This window comes from Pelodiscus sinensis, chromosome 5 (assembly GCF_049634645.1).
Source record: "Pelodiscus sinensis isolate JC-2024 chromosome 5, ASM4963464v1, whole genome shotgun sequence".
Lineage (NCBI taxonomy): Eukaryota > Metazoa > Chordata > Testudines > Trionychidae > Pelodiscus > Pelodiscus sinensis.
The window spans coordinates 40,584,643-40,600,228 of record NC_134715.1 but is presented as its reverse complement, the minus strand read 5'-3'; the positions used below and the strand labels follow the sequence as shown (position 1 = coordinate 40,600,228).

Sequence of the window (15,586 nt, the reverse complement as noted above, 5' to 3'; positions counted from 1 at the left end):
AAATCTGAGGCAGAATTTGACTCTGTACGTTGACCAATGGTTGGGGTTAGGACTGGAATAAAAAGGCAGATTGAGAGATGTGCTAGACCGGGGGTAGACAGTAAAGTGGCAGCCTGCCAAAGGTTAGTCCCTGCTGGGTCACTGTTACTATGTTTACTTGTGCTTCCATAGGTATTGGGTGACTGCAGCTCTCATTGGCTGCAGATTGTTGTTCCCGGCCAATGGGAGTGGTGGGAAGTGGTGTTCCAGTCTATGCCGTTTCCTGCCACTCCCATTAACCACAAACAGCTATCCACAGCCAATGGGGGTTGCAATCACCTGATACCTGTGGAGGCACAGGTAATCATAGAAGTGGGTAATCCACCAGGGATTAATCCTGGTGCACTGGATCCAGCCTGTGGGACAATATTTGTCTATCCCTGTGCTATCTGGTGCTTGGTCCTGCCTTGAGTGTGGAGGACTGGATTTGATGACCTCTCAAGATTTCTTCCAATTCTATAGTTCTATGTTCCTCTGTCAAAAATATGATACAAGAAAAAATATTAACCAATTGCTTCTAAGAATCTTTTTGAGAAGCATTCTTGACCTGATCTTTCTTAGTAGGTTATCAGGTAGTACTTTCAGCTCTGAAGGGGGAAAGCTCTCTAAGCAATGCCTTATTTCATTTGATAACCTTTCCTTCAATTGATTAAGGATTTATGGATTAAGAAATCAAGCCTCAGTCTCATCCTTCTGGAAAGATGACCGTGAATTAAGGACTGGCGAGTGTGTGATTAAAGACAGGACAACAAAGAGAATGCTACTTTTGAAGGGAAAAGTCTATGTTATACAGTGTAAAAATGTATTGGAATAAACTTTTTAAAAAGTTTAGAATTTATTTAACGTTTTATTTTAAATTAAAGTGTGAAATTAAAATAGGTAAGAAACAACTGCATCTTTACAAAACTGTTTCTAATGGCAGTTCATATCCTATGTGATCGTGAAATAATATTTTTTGCTTTTTTTAATTTTAAAAGCTTTTTTTAACATAAAAATAAAAAAACAAAGTTCAGCTATGATTCAGGGGAGTATTGTCTAATGCAGAAATATTATGTAGTAAGGTTCAACTTTAGTGGACAGTTCTCTTGAAAATTTACCTTCAACTGTCCCATTCTTGGATTAGTTACCCAGGCAGAACTCATGGGAATTTTGCTTGAGTAATGAATCTGGGATTGATGCCAAATAACAATTGACTGCAAATTGGCTTGTACATGATTTTTAAGCAAGGATTGTCTTAAATCAGTGAAGTGTAAAATAATAGAATTGCATTTTTAGTAATACTCCCCACAAGCAACAATAACAAATAAGTAGAGCCGAGTTAAATTATTTTGCCAAAATATTTTTGGGCAAAAAATGCACATTCAGGTTGACTGAAACACTTTGGAAACTCGTGTTCATTTCTTCTAATTATTTTGGTCAGCAGATGAGGGAAAGAATAAAAAAAGTCAATGTAATTTTAGTGTTTTTGAAAATCTACTTCAATTACTTTTTGAAAGAATTGAAAACATGAAAACTTTGGAAACCAAATATTTCACTTAAGGTCCACAAATGTCTTCTGCTCAGATAAATGGATTTTAAAATTTTGTTTTCTGCAAGCTTGTGCTTGTAAGACGTGTAAACACTAATGGAATAGGAATTAAAAATTACAAGCAATTTGGGAGATGAATACATCCATCAAGTGTTTGGAAGCATTTTGTTTGGAGTGTTAAATGTATAAAAATCATATGGCTGTAATAAACCTCTAGAAAAGCAACATCTTTCAAATACTATTGCTTAATATTATGTAAACAAATATTGAATTGCTAGAAAGAAGAGTACATTGGGGCCAAACCTACTTCTATTGAAATTAGCATAAAAATTCTTTGTTTCTTCAGCAGAACAGCACAAAGCCCTGATCGTAGGATTAGAAATATGTATGCTTTAGTGGGACACTGGTACATACTCATTCTAGAACACATCTGCAAAAAGCAAAAAATCAGAATACATAGCAGTGAAATAGCTCCCTTTATTCATGGATCTGAATGTGCAGTTGATTAATCTTCGCAATTCTCAAATGTGTACACAAATTTACAGAAAAACAGGTACCTGTCTTATTTGCTAAGGTACGCGTGCAGAGCACTGCATAGAATTTAGGAATCCTCAGTCTCACTCCACTGCTCTGACCACTAGCTTACCTAATGCTTGAGGGTACTGCAAACAGAATGCAGTTCCATATGAGCTTGATATCTTTTCCTCTCAAATATTTAACTGAAGGAAAAACTTTTGGATTTAAAAAAACCCCTAACAAACTTGCAAATCATTTCCCATAGTTTAATTTTATAGTTCTGGTCTCCTTTTGCCTCATCCTCTGCCCCTCCAGTCATCTAGCTGTGAATATCCATTTGTCTGCATCTTCTACAACCATCTCATTATCTTCTATGCTGCCTTTTATTCATGGAATGTCCTTCCCTATTTATTTCACATGGCCACAAGAATTTCCTTCAAACCCTTTCCCAGGATGCACATCCGATTAATGAAGGCTTATGTTGGATAGTAAGAAGGGGTTGACAAGTGAATTTCCTTGAACAATCAAGTTAGGCACACACTAATTACTTGTACTCTTCTTCCCTTTCTCTTTCTTTCTTTATTGTATGTTGCACTCACTTGTTTATCTTGTCTTAAATTGTGTCCAATGTCTGTAAAGATTTTTCTGACTGCTTAACTTGCTCCACTAAAGTCAATGGAACTATTTATAATGTGACAAGTTAAGCATATAACATAAGCCTCTGAAGGAGTGGGACCTTTTCAGTGCAGTGTCTGTCTGCCTATAATCTTGTACAGCATCTAGTGCATGGCCAGTTGATCCTACTTGGGGCTTCCAGAAACTACTATACTAGCAACTACTGTAAAATATAATTTATATCATACAGAGAACTATTCAAGCTGGCAGGACTCTTTCAGGAGTAATTGCTGATGGTTTAGGTCCTTAAAGAAAAGAAAAGCCAATACTCTTCTGATTTCCTTTTAAAGAAGAATGGAATATTTAAACTGTATGAAACATAGCCTATTTATCTCAAAATGGCAAAACCTCTCCATGTGCCAACAACATTATTTGAGATTGTGATGAGTCACCCATGAATTACTTCTGACCCAGTGCCTGCTGGAACCTGATGGGTCATGCCTGAGGCAGAGGCTGTGATGCAGGGGTGGATGAGAGTGCTGCGGGGCCCAGAGCAGCGAAATTTCTCAGTGCTCCCCCTTTGACATGGTGCATGCGCCGTGGCGCCATGGCATATGTGTGGGGCCTCGGGAAGCGCGGGGCCCGGAGCAGCCACTCTGCTCGCCCTGTCCTAAATCCGCCGCTGCTGTGATGAAACTGTCCAGTTCTTTAACTTCCACTCCAATTCATCTGATGAACTGGGTTTTACCCACAAAAGCGTGTGTCCTAATAAACTCTTAGGGCATGTCTACACAGCAGTGTTATTTCGGAATAACTAACGTTAGTTCAAAAAAACAAAAAGCGCATCTACAAGCAATTATTTCGAAATAACAATGAATTGGAGGACTTCTTACTCTGACTCCTGTAACCCTCATTTCACAAGGAATAAGGGAAGTCAAAGGAAGAGTTTTCTTCCTTCAACTTCCTGCCGTGTAGAAAGCACTAAAAGCCGAGTTAAGCTATACAACTTCAACTATGTCAATTGCATAGCTGATGTCGAAATAGCTTAATTCGACTTTTGTCCTTCTGTTTAGACGTGCCCTATGGTGCCACAGGACTCCATGTTGTATTCACTCAGAGGCAATTATCTGCATATCTTGTGATAGGTTGCATGCCATTTAACTGGGTTCAGTCAATCCATAATAAAGGACCCATGCAGGTGATCCCAATGCAGGTATATGGGCTCCTAAGGGAAGCAGTCTCTCCAGTTTGCTACCTCTATGGGACCCACTCCCATTGTTTAGAAGTTCTGACAGAAGAATACCCATACTTGTGCTATAGCTTGTCCTTGCCCCTGTTCCATCTGATACCTGTTTCCATGCTAGCCAGCCCCTGATCTATCCTGCATCTGGTCCTGCCTTAGCTGGCCACCCAGGTTCTGATAAATGTCTCTTTTTGCTTTCATTTATTATTCATGATATTACCTCAAAGGGTAGATTGAATAACACCAAAGGAGTAAACAACTGTACAAGAAAAAGGTGGATGTTTTGAATTTAGCAGATTGGCTAAATAGCCACACTCTGGGGAAAAAGAAAAAAAACATTACATACACCACTACAATGATCTTGGATGAAAAACCACACACAGTAACAGATTAGTAGTTTGCTGAAACATGACTGTAGGATAAAAATTTTGAGAGATGTTTTGACAGAGATGGTTGCTCTATTGCAGGGGTGGGAGGCCAGTCCAAGATTTTGGTAAGTGGCCAAGGGCCATACTTGTCTATGGAGGGGATGTGGGGGTCTGAGACAGAGGTTGGAAGCAGAAGGGAGCTCGGGGTAGGGAACTGGGGTGCAGGAGGGAATTTGGGTGAAAGAAGGGGGTTGTGACCTTGGGGAGGAGATTGGAGTGCAGGGTCCATGAGGGTGTATCTATGCAGGATTCTGGCCTGGGGAAGGCATGTAAGAGAGGGTGCAGGCCCTGGGAAGGAGGTGTGATATGGGGCTGAGGGGGGTACAGAGGGTGTGGGTGGTACCTGGGGCAGAGGGGATGGTGACCTGGGGCAGAGAGTTGGGGAGCAGGAGGGGTGCCAGAGGAAGGCTCTGGCCAGGAGGCGCTTACTTTAGGTGACTTCCAGCCAGCAGGCCATTGGGGACTCAGAGGCAGGCTTCCTGCCTCCCACAGCCCCAGGCTGCTCAAAATGGTTGGACTCTCCCTCTATGTGTCACTGTGCACCCCTAGTGGGGGAAGGTGGAGACTTTGCGCTCTGCACCCGCCCTCAAACCAATCATCACAGTTCCCCTTGGCCGATGCTCCCTCCCCCCAAAATCTCTCTCCCCCCAAGGGGCCCATGGCACCTAGAGGTTGCTGCCAGCCTTTTTGAGCAACTTTGGGCAGCAGCAGACAGAGAGCCTGCCTTGGGGTCTTGGTGGGATGAGCTTAAGGCTGGATCAAAAGGCTTGGTTCAGCCCATGGATTGTATCGTGCCTTCTCCTGCTCTATGGGTTCCCATTTCCTTCACTACCTACAAATAGGTTTTTCAAGATTACAGTGGAAAGCCTAGCAAATTACAACACAAATTTACAAAGCTGAAAGGCAACTATGTGGATGTACTATCACACTTTTCAGGATAACATTTTTCTTTTTACCTGCTGCAAAGTATTGTAATTAATCACTCTTTTTCTGTGTGGGAACATGGTACTTTTAGAAGCTACCCTCTGCAATGATAACTTAGAAAAAAATTGAATGCTGTGTCCTATTATAAAAAGGCTGCATTCTCCTCTCTATAAATTAAGAAAGTGCATGGTTCACTATTTATATGCGTTGTGTCCTTCAGATGTGACCTTTATGAACTGTTATACTGCAAAACATGATTGCATGTAACTGAATAAAACATCATCTGTCTTGGTTTTAAAAGTAGTATGATAATTAAAGTATAATCTGGGACTGATATAATTCTTCTTGTTGTTAGGGCATACTTAAGTATTTCCCATCAATCAAATAATGCATTCAGGCTTTTTGGTTGTCACCTAGAATATGTCTAGACTACATGGCTGCCGCACTGTGCCGATCAGCTACCTCGTGGAATGAGGTTTACCGGAGCGGTCGACAAAGGCTTCCGAGCATTCAGACTACCGCGCTGTGCCACCAAACAGCTGATCAGCACAGCGCGGCAGCCATTTTGATGTAAACGAAGCAGCAATTATTTAAATGGCTGCTTCATTTTCCTATGTCTTGTAAACTCATCTACATGGCTCCATCGATGGAGCCATGTAGTCTAGACATACCCATAGAGTAAACTTTTCAAGGTGTGAAAGTATAACTATAAAGCCTGAGTTAGTTTCAGTGGCGTGCTTTCATTTTTATCATCAGGCTTTAGGTCTTCTCCATCGTGCATCATAAAGCTCGTTAGAGTCTTCACTGACAGGCACCTAAACTTTAACAAATAAATAAAGGAAGTGTGAATGTAGTGGTGTTTTTTGAAGCCTCATGTGATGAAATATTAGTTCACTTGTTCAAAAAGAAGATGGACTTCAGGTAGTAAAAGATTCGTCCATCATTTTTCTGCTTATGTAAGGGTTGGTCATAGTTAAAGCCTTTAAGTTTAGGGAAAACTGAACGGAGCAGGAGCTGCTACTGAGATGTTTCCTATGGGGAACATGATGTTCCATAGCATGCAGAGAAGAAAGTAAATAGAAAGAGAGCCCATAAAACTATGATTTTGACTGCTTTGAATGATCATCTTGTTATGTTAACACAAAGAAGCATATTTAGAAAACACGTGTAAGATGCATTAAGTATGGTGAGAATATTCAGGTGGAGTGTTCAGGTATTAATGGATTTTTGCTCCACTTCAGATGCAAGTCTCAACACAACCTTAACTATGGAATTGCAATCACTGCTTCTTAGTCTACATTTTTCAATTTTATTTCACTTGTTTATCAACTAATGTTTGCTTTATTGTCAAACTAGAAGATTTACCCAGCATTACTTGGGTCCTTAACTCTAAGTTTTGTTTTTTTCTTTCATTTAAATCATTGCTCTGGGGTGGGGTTGGGGATGAGGGATTTAGTATATAGGCTCCCCCAGGAGAGAGGACAACCTCTCTCACTGTAGTAGCTTAAGGCCAGTTGAAAAGTGCCTGTCAATGGTCAATGCACCCGCAGTAGTCATAGCCAGGGACAAACAGACACACAAACAGACAAACTCTCTGACATGTATAGTAGATAGTTATTCCTTTCTCCACTTGTACCCCCGGCTAGCCAATGGGGTTATAGCTGTCTGGGACTCTATCTCTGGCCTCTTGCTGCCCCCTGTGGTCATTCTGCAATAATTTAGGGATGTTAAAGACTAGTCGACTAGTTGCTCCCCTTCCCCTTGCTGCCTCTGTCTGATAGAGGCAGCAAGAGGAAGGTACATGGCAGCGTTTCAAAGGGGCAGCACCACACAGCTGATCACGGGCTCCCTGCAGTGCTGCCGCTTTGAAATGCTGCACTAAGGATGTTAAGTATTAGTTATTTCACTAATGGAATAGTGGATGCATTTTTGCATCGACTATTCGATTAATCGATAGAACAGTGCTTTTCCTTTGGAATGCCACCACAGTGTTTCAAAGGAGCAGTGCTGCATGGAGCCTGGGATCAGGTGCTGCTGCTTTGAAACATTTCTTGCTGCTTTGCTGCTTTTCAAAGGGGCAGTGGCACATATCTGATCCCATGCTTAAGGCCAGGAGGAATAACAGCTAATTAGAGTTAGTGCTTTACTTCGAACTCCCATTTCACTGCTGTGTGTAGACGCAGGCAGTTATTCTGGGCTAGTCAATTTCCAAAATGGCGACCACCCGGGAACATGCTAATGAAGCATGGGATATTTAAATCCCGTGCTTCATTTGCAATTTCAGTCATCCTCATTATCCTCCCTAGTTCAAACTAGGGGGCTAGTGTAGACAAACCCTAACAAAACATGTAGGCTACGTCTACACTGGCCCCTTTTCCGGAAGGGGCATGTTAATTTCAGCGATCGTAATAGGGAAATGCGCGGGGGATTTAAATATCCCCCGCGGCATTTAAATAAAAATGTCCGCCGCTTTTTTCCGGCTTTTAGAAAAGCCGGAAAAGAGCGTCTACACTGGCCCCGATCCTCCGGAAAAAGCGCCCTTCAAAGTAGGAATAAGATCCTCCGGAAAAGGGCGCTTTTTCCGGAGGATCGGGGCCAGTGTAGACACTCTTTTCCGGCTTTTCTAAAAGCCGGAAAAAAGCGGTGGACATTTTTATTTAAATGCCGCGGGGGATATTTAAATCCCCCGTGGATTTCCCTACTACGATAGGTGAAATTAACATGCCCCTTCCGGAAAAGGGGCCAGTGTAGATGTAGCCGTAGATGGTATTATGAGCTTTCGTGGGCACAACCCACTTCTTTCATTGTGGGTTGTGCCCATGAAAGCTCATGATACCATCTACATGTTTTGTTAGTGTTTAAAGTGCTTCTAGACTATTTGTTGTTTTTAAGTTTTTCCAGTTACAGAATACCCCTCATTTCAAAATAACTCCCTTTATTTTGCTTCAATCTCCCTAGTGTAGACCAGGGCCAAGGTTCAGAGAATCCAATAATGTTTTACCGCGGGTTGCATGAGACCTCCAGCCTGCCTCCTCAATTGAAGAAAAGTGTTTAAGAGCAATTCATCCAGTTCTCTGGTTTGATTTGTTGATCTAGAGCAGATACTAGATGCTAGATTCTTGGCCCCTGAAGCTTATGCCCTCAAAGTTCTTCATATCAGTATCTGAAGCCAGATGAAGCAGAACAAGAATCCATAGGGAAGATTTTTATCTCATTTATACTGGTGTTAATCCAGGGTAACTCCATTACATTCTCTGTAAATCTACAACCACTTTCTAAGAATGTAGCTTACATCAAAGTCTACTGCTTATAGCCCAAAGACTTCCCTGGAAGTTTTACCCGTATAAATGAGCTATGAATTTGGCCTAATGGAATTATATAAGAATCTGAGGGGATCACTTGGCCCAGAATATTTATGTAATATAGCTTTAAAATCCTGCATCCCTGATCATTCAGAAGAGCATACAGTAGGTTTTGTTTTAGTCACAGTGGCAACAAAACACAATCTGAATGGATTAAATCACTCTGTTCTGCTTAGAACAGAAGGACAGGTTTTAAAAATAAGTTTAGAGCTTGTTACAACAGTTTTTTTCCCCTGCTTGAAAATTTTGACTTTTTGGCAGACATTGAAAACGTTCAGCTGAAAATGGAAATTTTTTATTTGGAAATGTAGTCCATGATGCCTCATGGTAGTTCATGTCCCCCATTTCCTCTGTGTACTGGGCTCTCTGGCTTTACCTTTGTTGCTGAGTCACTGTGGTACATCATGGGAGTCCCAAGTCCAGCATGGGGGGGGGGGGGGGGAGGGGAATATCACACTCCCAACCCCACATAGATCTTATCTGCAAAGATTGTTTGTGCAGTATCTGCATGGATGTTAAGAATTTGGCCCCTAGCCTTTAGTTGGGCAAAACTCGTACTGAACTCAAAGGGAGTCTTGTCTGAGGAAAGATTTGTCCTTAAGTGGTATCACTACCACAGAATAGACCCCAGCAATGGTAGCTTTTTGTTGAAACCCATCCTCTTTAAATAAGGCCAAATTCTGTCTTCAGATGCATCCCGTAGGTTGGTTGTTCACAGTATGAGTCATCTCAGCAGCTCTGCAGGTGGTATTTGACCTTACTAGAGAAATGTAGTTCTCAGTTTTTACAAGTCAACGAGTATTCAGATATGCATTTTCATCATGCTGTGCGAAGCAGAATGGGTACATTTAAAACATTATAGATGCATTTAACAATATCTTCCAAATGTTTTTATCACATGTGAAGAGCTGTCAGCAAAATTACCTTACATTTCTTCAACATTACGTAGTAAAAAACTCCAAGCACCAGAACGCTTTTTTAATGGATTCTGATTATTTGAAGGTGCTTAGAATTGTTCTTTGTCAAAAGTTGCAATGACATAACCCAACACTATTTTCCAGGGACCTAGAGCAAGAATTTCCAGTGCTGGCTTTTGTGTTGTATTTTCCAGAGTGTTCATCACATTTTATCTGTTATGTTATTTACCTTCTGTAGATTTTACATTGAAACCAAAAACTATGGATGCTTTGTGTTTATTTGTTTCTACTATATAACTTAAATTGTTCAGCCAGTCAAGTTTCTCAATTCTTTAAAATTTCTGACATGTCTGTTTAAAAGAGAAGCTGGCATATATAAAGTAATAGCCAGTGACATTTTCCACTGCCACTGGCTGAAAAAGTTTTTCCTAAATGCATATATTTTAAAAGAATTAAGAAAATCGAAGATTGAAAAAATCATGGGAATTCTATACAACATGACACATTTCATTGATTCTACAATAAAAAAATTGTATGCTCTTTTAAGAATCCTCCAGCCTCATGCAGTGCCTCAGGTGTGTATCAAATATAGACTAAACAGTGCAATATGAATCACCAGACTACAATTCTATCAAGAAAATGGGGGGTTTAGTAAATTAATAATTTTAAGAGTGACGTTTAAGTCACCGAACACCGGAGACAAAGTTGCAGGCCATAATATATGATTTTATACTTCTTAGACTACTTCTCCGACATTGAACTCCCCCCCCCCCCAGTAATACACTAATTCCCATATTTACTCTGTGTTTCTCCGATTATTTTTCCATCTTTTCTACTACTTCCACTTCTTCCCTTGCCACAGTTCTCTTCCTCTTCTTACCCTCTTTTACATAGTCTCCTCTTCCTGTCTTCCCCTCCTGGCCCCTCACCTACTTTCCATTTTTTGCTCTAGCTCTTATTTGCACTGCCTGTTCACTCATCTTTGTCTTTAATCATAAAAGCTCCTTTTCCTGCTCCAGTTAGCTTCACTGTTACTGTGGCTCTTGCTTTCTGCTACTGTGACTTTGATAGGCTGAATCTTTTAATTTGCAGCTGCTGCTCTTAAATTTAAAAGGATCTTATTAAAAGCACTGCCATTTATTATTAAATAAAAAAAATCCCCATCCTTTTATTCCCTTAGAACAGGGATGGCGAACCTTTTTTGGGTGGTGGCCACTGACTCACAAAAAAATCAGAGGCCTTCTCACAAGTGAGAAACAAACAAAAAAACCACCCACCCCTCACCAGCATGGGCTCCCCATTGCTGGGGGGACCCCCAAACCTCAGAGGCCAGAACCAGGCAAGCCAAAGGCTGCATTCAGCTCCCAGGCCTTAGGTTCCCCACCACTGCCTTAGAACAAGGACTTCAGAGATCTTGTGTATAAGTAATGCCAGTCAGCTAAAGGGAATGTAGATGCCCAGGGTAAAGCAGTCAGTCCCCTTCTACACCAGTTCTCTTCTATACCTTTCTACTGTGTACGGAAGCTGGTATGGAGTATTACATGCTACACCGTTTTGCTAAGTTGCTGCTCCAGTGTGAGCTCTTGTAGGTGTTTTATTACTACATCAGCTAATTTGGCTACTAATATGCTATGCTAGAGACTTGTGTAACTAAAATGACTTGGTAATGTCTTGACTATGTTTTGAGAGTGATTCAAGTTTGGGATCCCATCACCAAGAAGGCTCAGATAGATTGTCCAAAATCCATATTTTAATCATAATCAGATTTGTAATCAGAAAAAGTCATTTTTAGATCATTTTGTGTTTTCCTTTTCCAGTGCAAGACAGTGGCATAGCTAGGACAGGAAAAGCATGTGGGCCCAGCTTTCAGGTGGTGGTGGTGGGGGTGGGGGGGATGTGGTGCAATGCTGAAGGGTGAGGGGGCAGGGATGTCAGGCCCTGAGCGGGGAAGGAAGGATCAGGTGTCCATGAGGGATCCAGTACCCTGGGGAGTGGGATGTAAAGGGGAGGGGACACAGCAGGGATCTGGACTCTGGCAAGAAGGGGGCAGGGGGAATGGGGGTCCTGCCTCACTCCCCCACTTCCTGCTCAGCAGGCACATAGAGCATACAGACTACAGGATACACCCAGAGAGTAGAAGAGGACCCTGCCAGAACTTGAACTTCAGTCACCCTCCCAACCCCAGCTTGGTATCTAGCAGGAGAGAGATGTGCCCAGGCTGGCAGTATACCACATGCTGCTGCCCCAGTTTCTGGCCCCAGACCTAGCCCCACCAAGACCTTCCCCCTGAGGCACATCCCCTGCAGAGCTAGCACTGCAGCCAGAAACTGGGGCACCAGTGCATAGCACAAGCAGGAGAGGAACAAGGCCAGGCTGATGGATGCCTAGCTGAGGTCAGGAATTCCACCAGCCTGTGGATTTAGGGGACTCTGGACCTTATTTTGGTGACCCTGGATGCTAAGTAGGTGAGTAGTGGCCCGCTCAGGCCCACCCATAGCTATGCCCCGGTACAAAATTGTTTCCTGCCACGTTTGCTAGTTTCATTCTGTTTTAAATGATCAAAACAATGGAGCTTCCATTAGGTGTTCTCTCATCTATTAGATTTTATTTTTAGGAAATAATTCCTTGGTTTGACTTCTCTTTCTTTTGTTGAATTTCAAAGATAATAGGCCAGAGAGAATTGCTGATACGTACAATAATATATGGTAAAATATTTGGGTTTTTTTGAAGTAAAAAAACAAATCCCAGGTTTTCACCCCCATATACCATTAAGATGTGCTTCTAGCTAACTCTGTGCAAGTACATGATTTTAGTACGGTTACCCTCATCTTTCCTCTGCCTTCCCATTTCCTTCCATTGTACATTATGCTCACTTGTGTATTTTTGTAACAAGACCAACAACATACATGTATATAGCACCTAACACAGTGGGGCTCTGATAAGGTACGTCTAGACTACATGCCTCTGGCGACAGAGGCATGTATATTAGACTACCCAGCATAGGAAAATGAAGCGGCCATTTAAATAATCGCCGCTTAATTTAAATTTAAATGGCTGCCGCGCTGAGCCGATCAGCTGTTTGTCGGCTCAGCGTGGTAGTCTGGACTCTCCATGGTCGACATCAAAGGCATTTGTCGACCTCCCAGGTATGCCTCATCCCAGGCATCAGCTCAGCGCGGCAGCCATTTAAATTTAAATGAAGTGGCGATTATTTAAATCGCCGCTTCATTTTCCTATGCCGGGTAGTCTAATCTACATGCCTCTGTCACCAGAGGCATGTAGTCTAGACGTACCTATTCTGTCTGAGTCTGTTGGGTGCTGTTGCAATGTAAATACAATTGCTAATAATCTCATTACTCCTAGTTATAACAACATCCTGAATACTTCATACTTCTCCTTGAGGCTTATAGCTGACTGACAGATATGCATGCATTGATTATATCTCTTCCTTCTTTCATAGATGTCATCTGGCAATACTATATTTATAAAATGTTTTTTCAGTCTTTCCTTTTGCTCTTTTCCAATGATGTTTCTTTGTATTATAATGTTCCCAATTCTCATTTTGTCAAGCTACTTATACCACAATGTTCAGATGAAGAGAGAGCAGTGGGCATTGGTATTAGTATGTAGTTTATTTTATGGTTATGACACAGACATCATATAACTGTGTTGTAAGCTAACTCTAGTAGCTATGTCTGTTTCCTCAAAAGAAGTATTCTCTTTTACTTTACATGACCAATTTTCTTGGAGTAACAGCCTTCTCTGGATCACAATCACAATACCTTGATCACAATATCTTAACTCTTTGTGCAGATAAAAGGGTTAATCATCTCTACATTTAAGCTATACTAAATACAATTCATTTTCTGGCAAAATGGAAGAATCCCCCCCCCCGCCATATTATAAAACTTAAGGCTCTCAATCTATTTGGTTGGACAACTTTCTTAACTGGACCTACAAGAGCTATTTTTTGAATATATGGAGTAATAAAGACTTATGACTAATAAGCCTTTAAATCACTTCAATATACAAGTTGATCCTAAATAGAATGACTATATCTCTTTAAGTTAGAATAGGATTATGAATATGATCTTAAAAGGAGACCTAATTTTTCTTTAAACAAATGAATTCTAGAGTTATATGTTTCAATTCTCAAGCTACCAAAAGTAAGAGGTGTTGGCTGATGTTGAGGGGTGTGGGGTCAAGGCTTCATGCTGTGCATTTTCGTAAAGATCAGTCATAAGTTGGCTCACTAGTAGTCATACTGAATTAATTTTCAGAAATTCAGCTTCTTCCTTTAGCATTATTGTGTCTCTTTCTTCCCTTCATCAATTTCAGTCTGGGAATTTTTCTAGGGTATATGAGAATTTCCTGGTAGAAAGTGTTGACAGCTCGTCAGAACAGCAGCGATAAATAATCTGTTTAGACTCAAGTGTACCCCACACTTCAGGAAAGTCCATGCTGGAGCTGACTCCTTGATGTCAGCAAGAACTCCATGTGTTTTGGGGTATTATAGCCTAACTCTGTTATTTGATCACAGGCCAGCCTTCTGATTACTGAAAGTCAAGGAAAACAAGAAAAATGGAGTAGATAACACAAATTTGTGCAGAGGAGTGTTTGTTGTCGAGGAAGATCAGAAAAGAATATGTTGGATGTGTATCAAGAAAAAGTTGAGATTATTTGGAGAAGAGGATAAAGCAAGGGAGTATGCCAGAGGAAAGGTCAAAAGGAAGTTAAAAGAAAAGGTAACTTGTGTAAGATTTCTGAAAGCCTTGTATTAACATGCTAAAGCTTAGTATTAAAATTTTAAAAAACCCAGCAGCTTTGATAATTACACATAATCAGATTACATGTTTACATATAGTGTAACTAATGATTTCCAAAAGTCCTGTCTCAAATGCTCTGAATCTATATAAAACCAACAAGGGGCAGTTATAGTCTTCAGTCTTTCCAAGGCTTAGTTAGGAATATTATGGTAATTAGACAGTAGTAAGTGACCTGAACATATTTTGGTCAATCACCCTGTAATATTCATTAGTTATACTAAATTATTATTTTATTAACTACTTTAATATTTTAAAATAATTTTAGGTCTGTACGTCCTTTTAAGGTCCCTGATTTAAAATATTAATGTCTTTTTGCTGAAACAAAGGCCTGTGGTATCGCTGACAACCCCTGTGATGTTGAAGCAGGCGGGGATGCTGGTTGACACAAAGCAAACTCCACCTTTCTACTGGATAGTTATCTTAGTTCATCCTGTAAGAAAAGGACAATATATTGCCTTTTCAGTGTAAATATATTGGCATGGTTATTTCCACTTACGGTATGTCTACACTGCCTGGCTATTTCAGAATACTGGAAGTATCCCGAAATGGCTACTCCACATCTACACAAGTCACCTGTTATTTCAAAATATTTTTTGAAATAACGGGCACGCTATTTCGCCATCCCAGTAAACCTCATTGCATGAAGGATAAGGGATGGCTTGAAATAGCTCGCTATTTTGAAATTTGGCACTATGTAGACACACCAAGTTTCAAAATAAGGCATTTCAAAATAGTTTCAAAATAATATATGCAATTTGCGTAGCACAAATTGCATATCTTATTTCGAGTTTAGGGTGCTGTGCAAACACATCCTCAATGTAGCATAGTCACATTTTTTTCTAAGTTTTTATGCTGATTACAGATGTTTAAAAAAAATCAGACAGGTTTTTGTTGGACAATGCCAATTTGGTGAAATAAACTTTTGTGTGTGTGAATTTAATCAGGTAGACTATATTTTGCTTAGGAAAAAAATGGAAAAAGTAGTAAGGTATTCTGAAATGTATGAAAGACTTGAAATTATTTTATTTTTTAAAATTTATTTTCATAAAAAACTTCAGTTTTGGCTTTTTGTCCCAACTTGGGGTAATATTTTTTTTGGTTAATCTTAATATTTTATCATGAGATGGAAAAAATCTGTCCTTTGAGTTATTTTATCCTGACAAGTATGTGTTTTTAATGTATGGTGAT

General features: G+C 40.5%; 1 long non-coding RNA gene across 1 annotated transcript in view; it reads left to right on the top strand.

Annotated features, from left to right (window-relative positions):
* Positions 1–15,586, top strand: part of LOC106732604 (uncharacterized) — a 332,750-nt gene that overhangs the window by 9,209 nt on the left and 307,955 nt on the right. Inside the window, exon 2 of the long non-coding RNA XR_001368840.3 lies at positions 14,113–14,317. This is a non-coding gene — a long non-coding RNA (uncharacterized LOC106732604). The remainder of the gene's footprint in view (positions 1–14,112; positions 14,318–15,586) is intronic.